This window comes from Propithecus coquereli, unplaced genomic scaffold (genome assembly GCF_000956105.1).
Source record: "Propithecus coquereli isolate 6110/MARCELLA unplaced genomic scaffold, Pcoq_1.0 Scaffold80, whole genome shotgun sequence".
In the NCBI taxonomy this organism is placed as follows: Eukaryota; Metazoa; Chordata; class Mammalia; order Primates; family Indriidae; genus Propithecus; species Propithecus coquereli.
In genome coordinates, this window is record NW_012154174.1 from 5,741,037 (window position 1) to 5,759,548 (window position 18,512).

Consider the following 18,512-nt stretch of genomic DNA (forward strand, 5'->3'; position numbering starts at 1 on the left):
GCCCAGGAGTTTGAGGTTGCTGTGAGCTAGGCTGACGGCCACAGCACTCTAACCTGGGCGACAGAGCAAGACTCTGTCTCAAAAAAAATAAGTAAATAAAAAATAAAAGAGAATTGAGAAGAGAATAACACTCTTGTTGTGCAAGTCCATGCCGGCCGTGGCTCGCATGCTTCTGAAGGCATATCCCACTTTGGGAACTGCTGGTTTGAGCATTAAGCACACAATCTTGAAGGTCTCCACTAATACACAACCACTCTGTGAGCAAAGATCAATGTATGTGACCCATTTGATGAGAGAAGCAATGGATTTAATAATGCTGATAGGTCTGAAAGAGAATGTCCCAAGAGCAAATGAGAAAAAGACTGGGGGAGATAGGATGATGGTGTCGATGAGCACCACAGCGACAGCAACTCACATTTATTTGGTGTTTCCTATGGGCAAGGGGCCATGCTAAGTAATTTAATCCTCATATCCCTTCTTTGAGGTAGATAAATTATTATTCTCACTTCACAGATGAAGAAACTGGAACTCAGCCAACAAAAGAGAAAGTTTATTATTTTGATGTAAGACAACTTAAATTATTTAAGTTTCTCTCAAACTTATTTGTCCATGACCCACAATAAGACACAGGAGGTTAAACCACATGAAGTTCCTATATCTGACTGTTTTTTTAACCAAAGAAATAATAATTTCATATGCTCAACCTAATGCATTGTACATTGAGCCCCAATATACAAATACATATACACATATATAAATATATACATATAGATACACACAGATACATCTATCTGTATAAATATGTATCTGCATGAATATATGTGTGTATGTATACAGTGGACCCTTGAACAATGCAGGGGTTGGGGTGCTGACCCCCCATGCAGTCAAAAATCAACATATAAATTATGAATCCCCAAAAACTACTAATAGCCCACTGTTGACCAGAAGCCTTATGAATAATGTAAACCGTCGATGAACACAAATTCTATATGTTATAGTATTATATACTGGATCCTTAAAGTAAGCTAGAGAAAAGAAAACCATAAGGAAGAAAAATATATTTACTATTTATTAAATGGAAGTGGATCATCACAAAGGTCTTTATCCTCATCTTCATATTGAGTAGTCTAAGGAAGAGAAAGAAGAGGGTTTGGTCTTGCTGTTTCAGGGTCACAGAGGTGGAAGAAAGTCTGTATATAAGTGACACATGCAGTTCAAACCCATGTTGTTCGATGGTCAACTGTATACATATACACCTGTATGTAATGTGTATATATATAAATATAAATGCATATATCTGATATAAAAGTTGCATAAACCAATATTTATCCTAATTATGTGCCATAATTAAATCCTTTAGTAGCTATATTTTATTTTAGAAGATAGCAATTTTATATTGAATTATTTTTATTGAACTCTGATATTTTCTATTCTATTTTTTATAATGTTGGTTACAACCCACTAAACTGATTTTACAACTCACTAATGGGTTGCAACTCCCAGCTTGAAAAACACTGACTTAAAGGAACACCATCATAACCAAGCAAACGGCAGAGTCACCTTGAGCTAGACCATGGTAGGCATCTCGTGCTGTCTCCCCAGGCTGTAAAGCAATGAGAAGCAAAGGGCCTGGCCCTGGATGTTTTTTGAATACACAGAATTTCTATAACTGGACTCCAAAAGTAATTACCAGGAAAAAGAATATATAATGAGTTTACATGTATAAAAGAAATACACGGAAAAATAGTTTGACAGAGGTCTAAATTTTTTCTTAAATCACTAAATAACAGTAAAAAGCCTCTTACTTAAATATTTAAGTATGAAGATAAATAGCAAATGACAGTTCAGAAAATTGAAGATGGTTGTCTGTACAGAAAGGATTTGGACTAACGGAGGGTAGGTCATGGGACTGCTAGTTTTTTATTTATTACAAGCCTTAAGCATAACAATACTGTTTGACTTTTGAAATTATTATATTCATGTCTTCCTTTGCTTAAAAAATTGATTTAATCTTAAAAATTCAATCCTAACAGCAATTCAGTACAGGGAATAAACACTAGATCATGACTCCGAAGACCTGCCATATACACAGTGAGCCTGGGAAAGCTACTTGACTTCTTGGGGCTTTGCTTTCTTCTTAGGTTAAAATGAAGGCTTATGCTCTGAAGCTTCCTCTACATCTAATATTTTAGGACCCTATAACCATGAAATATTTGGTGGTGATTTTCGAATTATTTTAATGAAAGGATATGGCATTCCAAGATCACCCATATGGTGAAAACTCCCAATTTAGCACATAAAAAGGCCAAGCCTAGTGGTCTCACCATCACAGTAATTTAAGTAATCCTAGAGTATCTTTTAGGGGAAGATACTCAACTATGTTATTTCTTCTTCCTCTCAATATGGTCCCTATCATATATTTCATAAATTATAATTTTATGTATCATTCTTTTTTTCTTGTTAACCAACTGCCTTTCTCAGAATTTCTTTCTTGACTGTTTTCAATGTAGAGAAAAATTTATTTGAATTGTACCATAATTAAATCTCTTAGCAGCTGTATTTTATTTTAGAAGATAGGAATTATATTGAACATTTTTTTATTGAACTGTCATTTTTATCTTAACTGTGGCTTAACCTCGTAATCTAATTATTTTTCTAAACCTACTTTACAGCTAATAAAAGAAAGATATGAAAAATTAAATTACATAATAAAGCATGAAGCAAGTGTAGCTATCATGAGACTGAAAAACTAGCTGAACTAATTTATACTGTTGAAAAGTTGTTTTTTCCCTGTATTAAAAAAAAGATTAAATAAAAAAGAAACCTCTTTAAATGGAATAATAAATCAAGCTATTCTAATTCCTATATACACTTTTAGAAGCCAGGTGAGATAATCATGATGGAATACCAACTTTTCAATCACAGCAGAAAGGAATCAACTCTACATGACCTACCACTAAGGTCTCTATTAAACAAACTGTAAAACAACTACTCCCTCTTCCATCTTCTTTCACTTACAATGCACTTAGTTTTCCACTCTGATATAATAAAAGTTCTTATTTCATTCCTCTTTTCCTTTAGGATATGTTCTCATTACTTCTATCCTCCCTAAGGGCCATGTCAAAATATAAGCCCCCTTCCCCAAAAGAACGGCACTCTATACCCCTGCCCTGCAAAACACCTTCACAGATAAGTATTTGGAAAATGATTCTTATGATGATGAAATAAAATGCATTCACAGTGGTAATTCTTTTGAGCCATTAGGAATCCATTAAGCAATAACTCATCTCTAGAATCCTCAAACCCTCCAACAAATATTTGTAAGTCACTGCAAATAGGGACACCCTTGTTACATGTCAGCAGAAGCTACAAAAGTGTATGTGTGCGTCTAATTTACACTGCGATTTTCCTGAGTCCTCAACTAGAAGCTCTGATCTTAGCAAAGACAGCAGATAAGCCCTTCTTCGTGGTAGTTTGAACTAAAACAATTTTAAGTAGTTTTACAATTTACCCTTTAAAGCACAGTGAGCCAAGACCACCAAACTCGTTGCAGGGAGAATTCAGTGGTTGGGATTTTATTGTTTCAGTTGTTTAAGACAAACACCTTCACCAGTCTGAACTTAAATTATTTATTTAATGACCTCTTAACCGACTGTTATGGAACATGTACTCTATATAAAACATGGCATGGCATTAGGGAAGAGGAGGATCACAAAAAGTATTAACCCTGCTCCCAAGAGAAGAACTGCTTATCTAGCTGCTGGTGAGATGCTAATATGAAAAGAAGCTGAATATAGTAACTTTACAGTGGAGAAACCTGGAAAACAAATACCATCACCAAGTGACTGAAGTTAACATCACCAGTGAGAAGCCAGGCTAAGAGCATGTACCCCTTGGGAGAATGTGATACCACCTGTGTGGTAGTTTTCCCTAAAACCCATAACCCTAATCTAATCATTAGAAAACACATCAGGAAAACCTGAATTGCGACACATTCTACAAAATACCTGACCAGTACTTCTCAAAATTGTCGAGGTCGTGAAAAACAGGAAAGGCTGAATTGTCACAGACCCAAGGAGACTAAGGAGACATGGCAACCAAATGCAGTGTGGCGCCCTGGACCTGCACTGGACGCTGGAACAGAGAGAGGACGTGAATGGAAAAAGTAATGGAATCCAAATAAAGTCTGGAGCTTTACTTAGTAATAATGTTCCAACGTTTTCTTAAATTTGACAAATGGTACCAGGGTAATATGAAATTATAACATTAGAAGAAACTGCAATCGGGCTAGGAGCATACAAGAAAGGTGTGTACTATCTTTGCAACTTTTCTGTAGATCTGAAATCATTCCAAAATGAAGTTTATTTTTTAAAAGTTTATTGTGAAAAGAAATGGGGAGATAAAGGTCGAAGGGTACAAAGTTGTAGTTATTTAGGATGAGAAAAGTCTAGAAATCTAATATACAGCATGAGGACTGTAGATAATAGAACATTTTTTTAAAAAATGAAGGCAATTCTGTTATATGAATTTCACCCTGATTTACATTTATACACACACACACACACACACACACACACACACACACACACACATATATACACTGAGAGAGAGAGAAGCTGAGTAAAGATGTCAATAAGTGGTACAGGGGTTTTAAAAAGACTACAGTTAGGTTGCATCTTAAGAAATTGCCAATATGTGACCTTTCTGACCTACCAAATAGCATTTTCCTATGATTCAACCTAATAAATTGCTGTGGGCTTGGAAGACCCCATGATACAATGGAGCTTATGCTGGATGTGAAAGGATCCAAACTAGACAGAAGGACACGATCCAGGAGAAGGGGGCCAGTGTGGGCAGAAGGGAAGATGTACCACGTGGTCAGAGACGGGGGAGGGCCCTGTCAGGAGGGGAGGGGCAGAAGATACGCTGGCAGAGGAAGGGCTCGGGCAGGGAAGTATCTGAGGAATATAAAGGACCTGGGTTCTGAATCTGAAAATATAACAAGCGCCTGGTCCTCCCGGTGGCCAGGAATGTCCTCTGGAAAGGACCACTGCCACTAGGGACAGTGATGCGTGAGCTCGTCCTACTGTCTCGATGGCCGCATTTTCAGTCCCAGAGTGAACGTCTAAGCACAATGAAAAGATCACTGAACTACAAACTGGAAGACCTGAGTCCTAATTCTGGCTCTGCCGCTAATGGGGTGAGAAACCCTAAACAAGTCCCCTACTCTGTCTCCATCTTAGATTTCTACCCCAAAGAGGAGAGGAGTGGGATGAGTCGCTAAGGCCTCTTCCAGCTTTAAAACATTAACTCCGACAGGGAATGAAATATGTTTCCTGGCTCTCAAAAGCAACATGTGGTTCACTCAAGTACAGAGAATGATGCAAGGTCCGTGAAAGCAAAAACACTGAGAATAAAAGGACTGTGTTTTTATACACAAGAGTCTATTCTTTTATGATACATGTCTAGACCCCTCTAAATATTTAAACAACAATATTGTACCAGTATGAAAACTCTCTAAATCAGGCTCTGAGGTTAAGGAGGATATATGAACAGATGTGATCTTATTAAGGCCCTAATGTAACTCAAAAACAATTTGTCATATATGACGGGTATTGTTAAATTATGTCCACCTGCCAGAGGCAACCAGAGAAATTACCAACCGCCTTGACTCTACTTCTACTCAAAAATTCCTTAAAAAGCTCCTGTAGATGTGTCCAGGATACGTATTTTTTAAAGCAGTAACCTAATTGTCACATATAACAGCCAATGTCTCACAATTCCTTTTCATGTATATTTTATTATGGGGCCCAACTGTTTCAACACCCTAGTGGCTCAACTTTAATGTAGCTCAGGAAACCCCCTAAGTAATATCACAAAATGCTTAACATCTGTGAAACTTGGACCCAAAAATGTTCTAGTTTTTTCTTTTTTGAGCGGGGAGGCATGCTGGTCACGGTTTTCATTAACAACAGTGTTGGAGCTTACGGGTTTTTTTTCTAATCACTTCTCAGGCAGGAAGAACGTTTTGAGTTTACCTTACTAAACACTCAAAATTATTTCAAACCACAGTGGCCATGCTTCCTTCGAGTCAGTTCAAACACGAACCCATTTCCTTTCCTTTCTCTGAATATCTGCCTCATCTCCCCTTCTTGCATTACAATATTTTAATCAAGTGAAACAATAAAAAGAGAGAGGAAAAATGATGTGTGAAGCATGTGGCGTATTTCCCAAGCTATTTCAAACTTCTCAGAGCTCTTTGGTCTCCGGTGGTGGTTGAAATATTCTTTATCCCACTAAGGAAAGGATGAAAAATTGATCTCCTCCCAACTTCAAATACTGCATATTTCCACAACTGTAGACTGCAGAAAAGGCAGGCTTAGGAGTTACCAGACCAAACAGGAAGCAGTTCTCAGAGGACCCACGGCTCATCCGAGGCAACTCCACGGGCAGAGCATGTACACAGAGCCGCTAGGAGAATAAACACCAGCTCCACATCTAAGAGAAATCAAAGCAAATCTCAGAGAAACTGAACGTGGAGTCAAACCTCAGTAATTCAGATTAACTGGGGGGAAGGTCACGTTGGATCAGGACAAAGCCTTGATGATAAGTTTTTTTTCCCCCCCACAAAGCACAAGTGGATTTATTTCAAGGTTCACCCCAAATCATCCTTCCAGCCTCATCTCTTACCAGCCTCCTCCCAGCTCCCTTGTGGGGCTCATTAGTCTCCACACAGACCATAATCTTCCCCATCCTTATACTCTGTCCATGATTCTCCCCTTGCACCTGAAATTCCCCCTCCCCCAACTGTCTACTTGGTGAACTTCCTCTCGATTTTCAAGACCCCACTTCAAGTGTCACCTCCAAGACAGAAGGGATAGCACGGACCCCATGCTGCTCTGTGCATACTGATCATATAAGTGGTTCTCATCCTGGCTGAGTGGTATTAAAATCACCTGGAAAACATTTCCATAACATCCCAAACCCCACGCCCTGTCCCAACAATTCTGACTCAGTTGGCCTGGGGTACTCCCTGAGCATTGGTATCTTTTTTTCAAAGCTCCCCAGGTGGTTGCAATGTGCAGTCTGGGCTTTGAACCTTTGCTATAGAGCTTATCACATTGTTCAGAAAGATTTACTGTACCCTAAGAACAGAGCACCCTCAACAAAGGATTGCTGTAGGCAGGGATGGACAGGAATCCTTCAAAAGGCTTCTGTAAGAAAAGCAATTTCATATGATTCCAAAACTTGTCCCCACATGGCTTATCATCAGTGCTCACTCATTTTTCATCATGTCCCTCCCACCTACCTCCACAGGGGCAACATGGCTGTTCAAGCGTTGGGTGAGGACCCACTACTACAGCTCAACTTGACTTCTGGTTATTTCCCTACACAGCAGGCTCTCTGCCACCTTGGGGCCCTTGCCCCTCCTTCCCCGTCTTGTTGAAGCATATGCCTTGTTCAAGGCCGGCTGACCATTTCCTCTCTTGAAGTCTTCTCTCACTCACTTCAAATCCCAGAGGTTTGCTTCCCCACTCAACTCCCACTTAATTTAGCACCTGCCCTCAAGCGCCTCGATGGGTTGATGATCTCGTGGTACCTGTATGTAAAGCTCTGTCATGGAGAGAACAAGGAACGTGTATCTTACAGAGATTTCTACCTCCAGCCCGTGATGCAAGGATCTTAGTCAGTTTAGGCTGCTATCATAAAGTACTATACACTGGGTGGCTTATAAACAGCAGAAATTTATTTCTCACAGTTCTTGGAGGATGAAAGTCCTTGGTCAGGTTGCCAGCATGGTCGGGTTCTGGTGAGAGCCTTCTTTTGGGTTGTTGCCAGCCATCCTCTCTGTACCCCAGAAAGATCTCTAGGTCCCTTTGATAAGGGCACCAATCCCATCCTTGAAGGCCCCACATTCATGACCTAATCACCTCCCAAAGGCCCAGTTCCTAATACCATCACACTGGGGCTTAGGATTTCAACATATGAATTTGGGTGGACATAAATATGCAGTCTGTAAGGAAGGCTGGATGTGCAGCGGGTACTCTGTGCGTCTTTGCTGATAGAACCCACCCAGAGTTGGCCCTCTTCTTTCCAGGCCAGGTTGTGGGACAACAAAAGGAAGGTAAGATTAACAGTGTGGTTGCACCCAAAAAATCCACAGCATAAACATCATGCCAAATACCTCCTGGCAGACAAATTCTAAGATGACCCCCTGACCTTTGCCGCCTAGTCCTACTTCCATGATTATGTTATGCTGTCGGCCAAATGGGATTTTGCAGATAAAGGTTACTAATCAGTTGGCCTTAAAACGTGAAGATTATCTGGGTGAGCCTCACCTAATCATGTGAGCCCTTTTTTTAAGGCAGAGATTTTCTCTGGCTGGTAGCAGAAGGGTAAGTCGGAGGGATGAGAAGGGCAGGGAGGAGTCGACAGGAGAGAGATCCCATCGCTCCCTTGAAGACGGAGGAGCCATGTGGAAAGGGCCTGAGTGTGCACCCCAGCCAACAGCCAACGAGAAAACAGAGACCTCAGTCCTATAGCCACAGGAAACGACATTCTGTCAACGACGTGAAGGAGCCTGGAAGCAGGTTCTTCCCAGAGCCTCCAAAAGTGCACCTGAACTGACACCTTGATTTCAGCCTTGTGAGACCCTAGGCAGAGAACCCAGGTGAGCCTGCCCAGCTTTCCTGACCTACAGGTATCGTTTTACGCCACTAAGTTGGTGGTAATTTGTTACAGCGCAATCTCCAACCATCCCCACCCCCTAATCTAGCCAAACAAGAGAAGTTCCTCTTGTGAATTAATAAACATCCTTTAATATATGCTTATCCTTATGAATATATATTCCAATATTAATGACAGGCTTCTACAAGAGTAAAAGGTACTCTTACGATGCCTCCTCAAGTATCATAATGGCCTCCACATTAAGTGCTATTAATGATAGAGTCATTGATGCATTATTAGAAATTGAATCACAAATCAGACCATCTTTCTCCAGTGCTATTTACTAAGCACTACTGTTTGCCACCTCTGTTGCTAACCAATGGAAGCTGGGATTCTTAGCTGAAATGCCACAAGCCCGATGTCTGAAGACTACACAACCGGGCACATGGTGCACATTCCACCTGTCTGGGTAGGGAGAAGGGGACCTGAGTGCTCATGATGATTTCCTAGGTCAATGATCCTGCTGTTTCTTAGTGCTCCTGCTGCCTGGGAGTGGAGAAGAGGCAGGTGGTCACAGAGGCATTCTGGGTAAAGTCTTCTCCACATCCATTCTGCTGGGGTCTCCCTAAACCCACACATCACTAGGGCTCCCTAAAAGGCCACAAGAAATCAGCCTCGACCACCCAACCCCACCAGCCTGTGATGATGGGGAATGCCCTCGGCACACATGTGCGTTCCCAGCAGCCATTCTCCAACCGGAGAGAAGTCACCGACCAGGCCACCGCCCCTGGCTGCAGGCTGCCATTTGTCTGCGTCAGCATTTGTCTGAACATCGCACCTCCGTCATCTGCAGGGGAAATTGATGTCGACGGCATGGGCAAGGAATGTAACTACAGCCTATTCTAAAAGCACGCATTTATTTTATTTTATTTCAGAAATGTATGCATTATGTATGGTTGTACACAAACGTTTTTATAGAGCCTCTTAAATGATTTACCATGAGGTATGTGTTGATTATAATCTCTGCTTATTTAAGAGAGCCTTATTTACCCCCACAGTATTTAATACGTTGAGACATGTTTCAACTAACAGTGACACCAGTAAACAAAAGTTACTGATCTACCTCATGAGTTATAAAACTTGTAACATGCTGTAAACAGCTCTGTCATTTTATTTAGCATATTGCATTGTGTGCGCTGCCTTATTTATCTAGTGGTAAATCTTTATGTATCAAAAATGCTACAGAAGGCACAACAGATAAATTACCGACAGACACTAACATCTGACTAGTTAATCAAACAAATAGGACATGTAACAAAGAGAAAAGCTATAAATATTGACAACAAGCTGCTTCAGTCACAAAAACATTCAATACTTCAGTTCTCAAGTGTGAGTTTTATATCAGTCCCCTGGAAACAGTTTGTATCCTCCAATAAATTTTTACAGTTGATTCACCTGCCTGATACCCCTCAGCCATTTCCTTCAGAAGCTGTCAAACCCGCCAACGATAATATATGGCCCGACCAACAAGAACAGCTGTAGCCATTCTCTCCGCAGGTTCTTGCACCCTGTTCTGCATAAAATAATACATCAAGATTAATTGATTTCCCGTCAGTCTCACAGAACAGAAAATTAATTTTCATGTAGCTATTTTCCCCAGCATATGAATTTTGTACATGGCAAGTAATTTAAGTTTTTAATTATTCATGAGCGAGGAGGGGGCGGGGAGAAACATGATGAAGTAAGCTTGCAAAAACCCCAAGGCCAGGCTCTGGGCCTGGGTTTGTGCTGAGGCGACGATAGCATTCGCTAATGCCCATATAAATAATATATGTATTAACATACATCTTAGTACAACACCAATTTCTCTCACTCTGACCCGAGACTACCAGGTCACCCTGCGGTACTCTGTCAAAGTCGCTGCGCTGGTTACATGTGACATGCTGTGGGAAAACACAGGACATGTCAGCCATATTGAAGTGACCTCCTCTGCCTCTTGGCGGCAGCCACACAGCCCAGGCCCGGTAGGAGGTAATTTAACGGTCAGTGTGCGAGGGGGACCAAGCAAAAGTTGCTAATCAGCCAGGTGCTACCTCAGCAAGTCTTCCATTTGCAGGTGCCACTGACTTGTGAACGAGAAAAATGTAGCCGGCGAATGGAAAGAAAGCCTGTGACTCACTCCAGCCTCAGCTTTCGCAGACTCCCCGCTGGGGCCCAACCTCCATCCAGCATGTCCCACTGCGCTCCTGGGCACAGAGGCATCAGCCACTGAAGTCAAGGCTTTTTGGTCATTGATTATTTATTGATGACTTTCTCTGTCCTGAATATTAAGATCTCACGTGAAATTAGGAGATCTCTAGAAACAGTTGCTCTTTTCCCAGTTAAACAAAGAGCGCATCTTCACCATTTAAGAATCAGGGAGAGGAAAGAATAGGATCAAATCACCAAACTTACACAAGACAAGAAGAGTCCCAAAGTGAGGCAAGAAAGGGTAGGCCTCTTCCAGACCAGTGAGCGGCAGAGAGAATGGGAACCGATCCCTCCGGAGAGGAGAAACTGGCTCAGGTAACCCCAAGAAGCAGCTCTGATTCGGGGCACACCACTGAAGACCCCGCCCACAGGGGCAATGCTCTGGTAAGGAGAGAGGCTGAGAAGGTCAAAAACAAAAATGAAAGGAACTCAAAATTAAGTTAAAAAAAAAAAAAAGAGGAAGAATTTATCGGGGTGGGGGGACACTTGGTTGGGGGAAGGGGTTGTGTTTGATGAATCTGATGAAATATTAATAAGGACACAAAAGTGGAAGTTTCTATGAACGTCGTTTCTTAACAGCTTATAAAAATGGCCACTCTAACCAAAACCAGAGAGAAATCAGGAAATTGCTTCTCTCCTTAGAGTAGCCATGCCTCACCCTGGAGGCTGGAGCAAAACTGTGCTTCCAGTGTTTCCATCATAAAACCTGTTTCTCAGTAAACGGTGAAACCTGTAAAAACTCACTTTGCCCAGAAATTTGGCACCAGTGCAGCAGCGATGAGGGTATGTTCTTTTCATACTATTTCAGAATAGGGACTCAGGGTTGTATTTCTATTGCCACGATGGCTCCAGACAAGGGGGCAACATGATACATCACTTCAAGCAGCTAATTATTAGCACTAAAGAACAGCTCGTCAACTCAGGATGGGTTAAAATTAAAAAGCAGAAGGCATTCTCAATGGTGTCATGTGGTGTATTTGTGAAGGGAGGGCCAATGAGGTTTGCTTAAGTGTTTGTATCTCTGAGTTTAAAAAACAAAAGAGGATGAAGAAATTAAATAGCACATTGATACCCCAACAACAAAGGCCTTGCTTAAATGCTGCCAAACCAACCCAGACCACGGTGCTGCAACAAACCCCCAGGCCAAGGAACATGTCCAGGCCCTCCTGAACTCCTTGATATACCCACAGCTACATTCCTGGGATGGCCTAACACTCTTGCTCAGCGGTGATGGGGTGAAACCACAGGCTCTAGGAATGCCAGGGAAATTCTCCGCTAATTATTTCTCACTGCTGAAACATATCTGACACACTCCTTACTTTGCTGGGAGTGTTTTGCCATACTGCTGGATTGGAAAGGTTTAACAAAGCAAAGTACCAAAAAAGAGCTGATGCCCTCAGGACTCTATGGACTTGGTTTGCTTCTGACTAGTGGCCGAGCTTTAGGAAGGCAACTTAGGAAGTCGATCCAATGAGTCAACATTGTCAATCAGGTGGTATTTGAGCCGTGTGTGTATGTGTATGTGTGTGTATGTACACACAGGAAGGGAAAAAACATGGGGTTCGAGGAAAACCTTAAGCATTCCAGAATGGCCCCAACATCCACATCAGCCAAGTTCCCCGTCCCAGCCCTGTCTTTCCGCCCTACTAAACAGCACGGCAGTTTGCATCTGCAAAGCAATAAAGGTGCATTCTGGTTTATGCCGGTGTTTGTAGTTTTTCTTCATCTGATGGGGAAGAGGTGGTTTGCTTTATCTCATTTTGAAAATAATCCTATCAAGAACATAAATGAACTCATTATGCACACTGTACAAAAATATATATACGTGTTGGCAATTCTGTAACTAAAACCTAAAAAACTTCTCGAAGTCAACGCTGCTGCTGGCATAGCTTAAAGGTCTTTGTTTCTGTAAATTCAATTGAGTGTTTCTATTTCTAAGTCTGGCAAGAGGTTCTAATTATTGTTAGAAGCCTAATTAGCATTTAGTATTACATTACAACAACTGCAGCAAAATTGTACCCATTCTCCAATAAACAGTATTCACAGTATGCAATCAAGCCGCTGTACGGAGCAATGAGAATTAATAGCACCGCACGACAATGGTAAATCCTCCATCTCCCGCTGTGTGTGTTTAATAATTTTTCACTCCTTCCAGATTGTTCCCATCAAGCACAATTCCCAAGGTCCTAATCAACCACCCTCCCCATCAATACTACACAGAGATCTGAGCACTGAAAATTATCTGCAATTTCAAAAAGTGCTTTGTTGCATTATTAGGCCACTGACCTAAGAGGTAATGGGTAAATAGTTTCTGAAAAATGTCCAAAGCACAACATAAATTAAAGCTTATAGTCTTGCCTGCTGTTCTCACCATAGCTATAACTGCAAACTATTACGGTTTTTACACAATATTCCTAACTATAATTTTACACCATAATATTGGTGCAAAGCGCCAAATGTTCCGCTTTCACGTGCCCTCATTTACTACATAAGGAGAGTTTGGGGAAGAAGCTGATGTATTTGGTCCTTTAGAATTTCTCTTGGCCCCACCCTACTCCCACCGTCTTAACCCTTTACCCAGCCCTCACTCTCGCCCAAAAAAAAAAAAAAAAAAAAGTTCATAATTAAAGTGTAAGCATTTTATGGTAGACAGACGTAGGAGAATTTTTATAAGTAACGGTGTGTGCCAGGCTCTCTGTCTCACACAGGGACCAGCAGTAAATGGAGTTGGGATTCGCTGCTCCTGAGTGGACCCCGGGGTGGGCCAGTGAATCTCCTGCTGACAGGGTAGTTCACAGTGTCTTCTGTTGTCTCTTGACTGGTGATGACTGTAACAGTGTCTCACAAACCCAAGGCTCCAGGAGAAACGCTTTGTTTCAACAATCTGAAAAGCGTCCTTTGGGCTGATGAAGAGACTTTTTGACCAAGAAAAAACCACACCCAGAGCCTCGAATCACAGCAGCACACAGGAGCCAGGTGCTTGCAGTGTGGCTATGCAGGAGGTAAGTGCCCAGCAAAGCACTCCCCATTGAGAATGTGCATCAGGACTAATCCAGCAGTTTGGTGGTGGATTGTTGTTGCTGACTGCTTGTTTATTTTACCCAGGAGCAAAGACAAAAAGAATTTCTGACAGCTCAATTCAACCTAACCACGTAAACATTTGAGGGCCTTCCCTGGGCAAGGCTGTAGGTGCTGGGTTATCCTGTGGTCTGCCGGACTTTACCAACAAAAATACTTTTCATTCTGTTGCAATACATCAACACCCCCGAAAACAAAAGACCTTCATAACATTGGTAGATGGATGCCAATTTCAGGACTAATGACTTTCTGAATAATACACCAAGTTTCTTCCAACATCATGATAATACTCTACTGAACTCCTCAGTCACACGGTCACTTATCAATCCATTCAACAATATTTACTGAGTGCTTACTACTGTCCCCAGCACTTGGGATAGACTGGTGAGCACAGAGGACAAAGATCTCTGCTCTTGTGGAGTGTATCTTCCAGCATGCGGTAGGCAGATGATCTACAATCATCCTAATGAGTAAGTAAATTACAGCATATGCCGGAGCAGTGACAAGGGAAGGACAAAAAGAGCAGCATCAAGGATCAGGGTATCAAAGAGGGGCAGGCTGCAGCACTGATCTGGTGACCAGGGTGGGCCTCCATAAGCAAGTGACATTTGAGCAAAGACTTAAAAACAAAACAATAAAATAATGCTTGATACATGTTTTTAAACCCTTGAAATTCTTCTCCCAATCTCAGGCACCCCCTCCATCCTATTTTCTGATACCAAGGCCCGCTGGGCTTGTTAGCATATACTGAGTGGACAGGCTTCTCTGCAGGGTGGCAGGTGCCACAGGAGGAGAATCTATGTCTGTCCTGTTCACCTCAGTGTCCCCAGCAACTAGCACTGTGCCTAGCAAACAGCAGGGACTCAAAAACCTTCCTGAGTAAATGAACATATACATGAATCAATGGTAACTCATTTATGTATTTTCAAAACTCAAAGTAATTCCCCATATATTGGTATAATTAAGACTTGAATAACAAATTCTTAGAGCTTAAAGGATATGAAAGATCATCTGGTCTAAATAATAAGCACATTGAGACTCAGAGAAGAAGGGATATTTCCAGGACTCAAGTCCAACTCTCTGGAATACTCATCCTGTGACTTTTCACTCCTCCCCAGAAACCAAAGGACGTGGTGGGGGATGTCAGGCAGCTCTGCCTCATCCCTCCTTGGTGGCCCTCGTGGTGGTTCTCTCAATGCCCATGTGTGTGATCTCATTCTCTCTCAATAATCATTGCATTATTTTCCTTTTTTTTTTTGGCTCAGCCTCATCATTTTTTTTAACTTTTTCTTACCCCTCCAAGTTTATGTCATCTTGGCAAACCAAATGTAACACTTGAAGCAAGCAGGAGAGTAGAAGACCACAGAACACTCCAGACCTGGGCGGTCAGATGGCAACGGAAGAAGAATGAACCATAAATCTTGGGCTCCTAGACTAACATGCAAATTCAATAATCATCTCCCTTGTGTCTCCCAGACAACAGAGCTGGGTGAGCTCCAAGCAAAAGAATCTTGAAGGCAAAAGGCTTGCGAAGTCTCCTTCTTACAGAAAATTCCTCCCTCTATTTCCAAGTAGACTACTACCACGAAGTCCATTTCTGTGTCTGCCTTAGGCTTCAAGATCCCTTCTCCGCTTTAGAAAGACAAATCCATTTGCACACAGAGAACTCGCCTCATCCCCAACATCCACATGCTCCCCACCCACCCTAACCCTACGGAAAGATACAGGGCCTCAAAAGATGAGCCTATCTCATGAGGGAAAGCTGCTTCCCTCCTCTCTGCTAACTCCTGCAGAAAGGGCTCCCTTTCTCCTCCTTTCCCTTCCAGCAATAGCACAGCAGGAATAACCAAGCTTCAAGATAAGAAACCAGCATGTGACCCCTCATCTGCCTGCATCAGAGGCCACATTGTCATCTCAATAAAAAGTCCCACTCTTTTCTCATTTTTGTTCACTCTGTATGGAAAAAGTGGGCCAAACTGTGGCATCACACAGAAAGGCCAGGAGAGCTTGCCCGTGAAGTTAGGGCAAGGAGATGAAGAACATGCTCACAGGACAGGAACAGTTTACCTGAGGCCAACAGATAAGCATGACAAATATGACAGCGACAAACATGGGCCATATAAGCCCCTTCCCCAATCTCACTCAAATCACAGAAAACTACACAACCTAACTGCCCTTTCTCGGGTAGTAAGACATGGCAACCGATTCATAATAGTGGTGGGAGCTACTATTTATTCAGAGCTCACCACTGTGCTGAGTGTGCCTTCCACTCCTCTTCTCTTTAAAGAACATGAGGCAGTAGCCTGAGCATGGCTGTCATGACAACACCTGGGGCACAAGCAGTTTGTGGTAACATAGCCCATGTAGTCCTTTTAATCCACCTCTGAGTCTTACAACCTGAAATTTGAGACACTGAATTATTATGAACACTGGTCTAAATCTAAGGTGATATTTGTGGCTGTAATTCAGGAAGCATGGAGGCTGTCCTTAAGTTGGGAGCCATGAGGGATCAGCCTCCCAATGCACTTCTCTAACACCAGCTATGTAGCATTCAGCCCTGAGCATGAGACCTCTTCCCAGGGCCTTGCTCTGGCCTTCTCCAGGCTGTGTCCCTCCTCCTGGGTTAAGAAGTCCTCAGGGCCCAGGAGCACACCAGAGCATGCCCTCCACCTTCTAAGGTCCACTTGGGGTATCCAGAACTCTATCCCTGGTCCATCCCATGGAAGTAAACCCTAGTCCTGAGGGATGGCTACTTGTGAAGAGCATGGGACAAACATGAAGTCTGGACATGCGGGCTGTCTTGCATCCAGATACACGTGCGAGAGGCTCCTCACCATCCAAGAGAGCTGGGGGTGCGCAGAGAAGGCGGATGGCAAGACGAGGCCAGGCTCTCACCAGACTGCCACATTCCATTCCCTAAGGAGGTGGAGAGTCCTAAATTGAAATCTAGACTTCCAACTAATTAACAAAGTATATTTGTCACTATAAGAGAATAGAGCAGCAAATCAAAACCATAATGGATATCATTTATCTCCAGTTAGACTGGCCTTTATCAAAAAGTCCCAAAACAATAAATGTTGGCGTGGCTGCGGAGAGATAGGAACACTCGTACACTGCTGGTGGGACTGCAAACTAGTGCAACCTCTGTGGAAAGCAATATGGGGATACCTTAAAGAACTACCATTTGATCCAGCAATCCCATTACTGGGCATCTACCCAAAAGAACAAATGACACTCTATAAAAAAGACACCTGCACCTGAATGTTTATTCACAATTGCAAAGATGTGGAAACAACCCAAGTGTCCATCAATACATGAGTGCATTAATAAAATGTGGTATATGTATACCATGGAGTACTATTCAGCTTTAAGAAACAATGGTGATATAGCACCTCTTGTGTTCTCCTGGATAGAGCTGGAACCCATTCTACTAAGTGAAGTATCCCAAGAATGGAAAGACAAGCACCACATGTACTCACCATCAAATTGTTATTAACTGATCAACACATAAGTGCACGTATAAGAATAACATCTATTGGATGTCAGGCAGTGGGGAGAGGGTGGGAGGAGGAGGGGATGGACATGCTTGAAGCTCGGACTTCGGAAGGGGGGCAAGGGCAACATACGTAACCTAAATATCTGTACCCCCATAATATGCTGAAATTTAAAAAAAAAGAGAATAGAGCATATTTTATTTAGCACATGTTAGTTTGGTTCATAACTGTACATACTTAGGCATGTGGTATGTGGGCTTCCGTTTGTACCCTAGCCCAAGAATATATAAATGTTAGAGGAGAGCCTGAGTGTTGCCCCAGTGTTCCTCCCCAGGCTCTGGCATCCCATGTCAATCGATGCTCCCTCTCCAAACATGGGCATACCTCGCTCTAAGCACACCCGATCCTTAACTAACCAGATTCATAACAAAGACACATTTGAGAGTAGGTGCTCCATCTACTAAAGGATTCCATTATTCAGCAAACTCCCCTGATGCATTTGGTTGAACCAACTGATAAAAATTTATTACACACACACAAAAAAAAATCTCACAAATTCATCTTTTCATGTGTGAAGTAAAACTGATAGGGAAAAAAACTTAAATGCTTTCCGCTTTACTACTATTTCATTTCACAGGTAATACTTAGTCATTGTAGAAAATTAGAAAATGCAGATAAACAAAAGGAATGATATAAAAGTCATCTCCTATAGCACTTGGCAAGATGAGCCATATTACGATTTAATGCATATACTCCAGATTTTCTCAATGTCATTGTGTACATGGGAAAGCATGTACATATAGATACATAGAGATATAGGCAGTTAATTTTACAAGAATTTTGTTAAACTATGAATATAAACAATTATTCAGTGTCACCCATGTGCCAGGCCCTGGGAAGTCCAAGGTTAATAAGACATAGTTTCTGACCTATTAGAGCTTGTGCTATATTGGAAAAGACCAACATATAATTACATTACAGAATGAAAAATACCCTACCAGAAACCTGTACAAAAGACTACAG

General features: G+C 42.0%; 1 protein-coding gene across 1 annotated transcript in view; it reads right to left on the reverse strand.

The window, feature by feature from the left end:
- The window catches only part of LOC105825449 (chromosome unknown open reading frame, human C10orf11), a 626,737-nt gene that overhangs the window by 338,938 nt on the left and 269,287 nt on the right, over window positions 1-18,512 (reverse strand). The window lies entirely within an intron of this gene.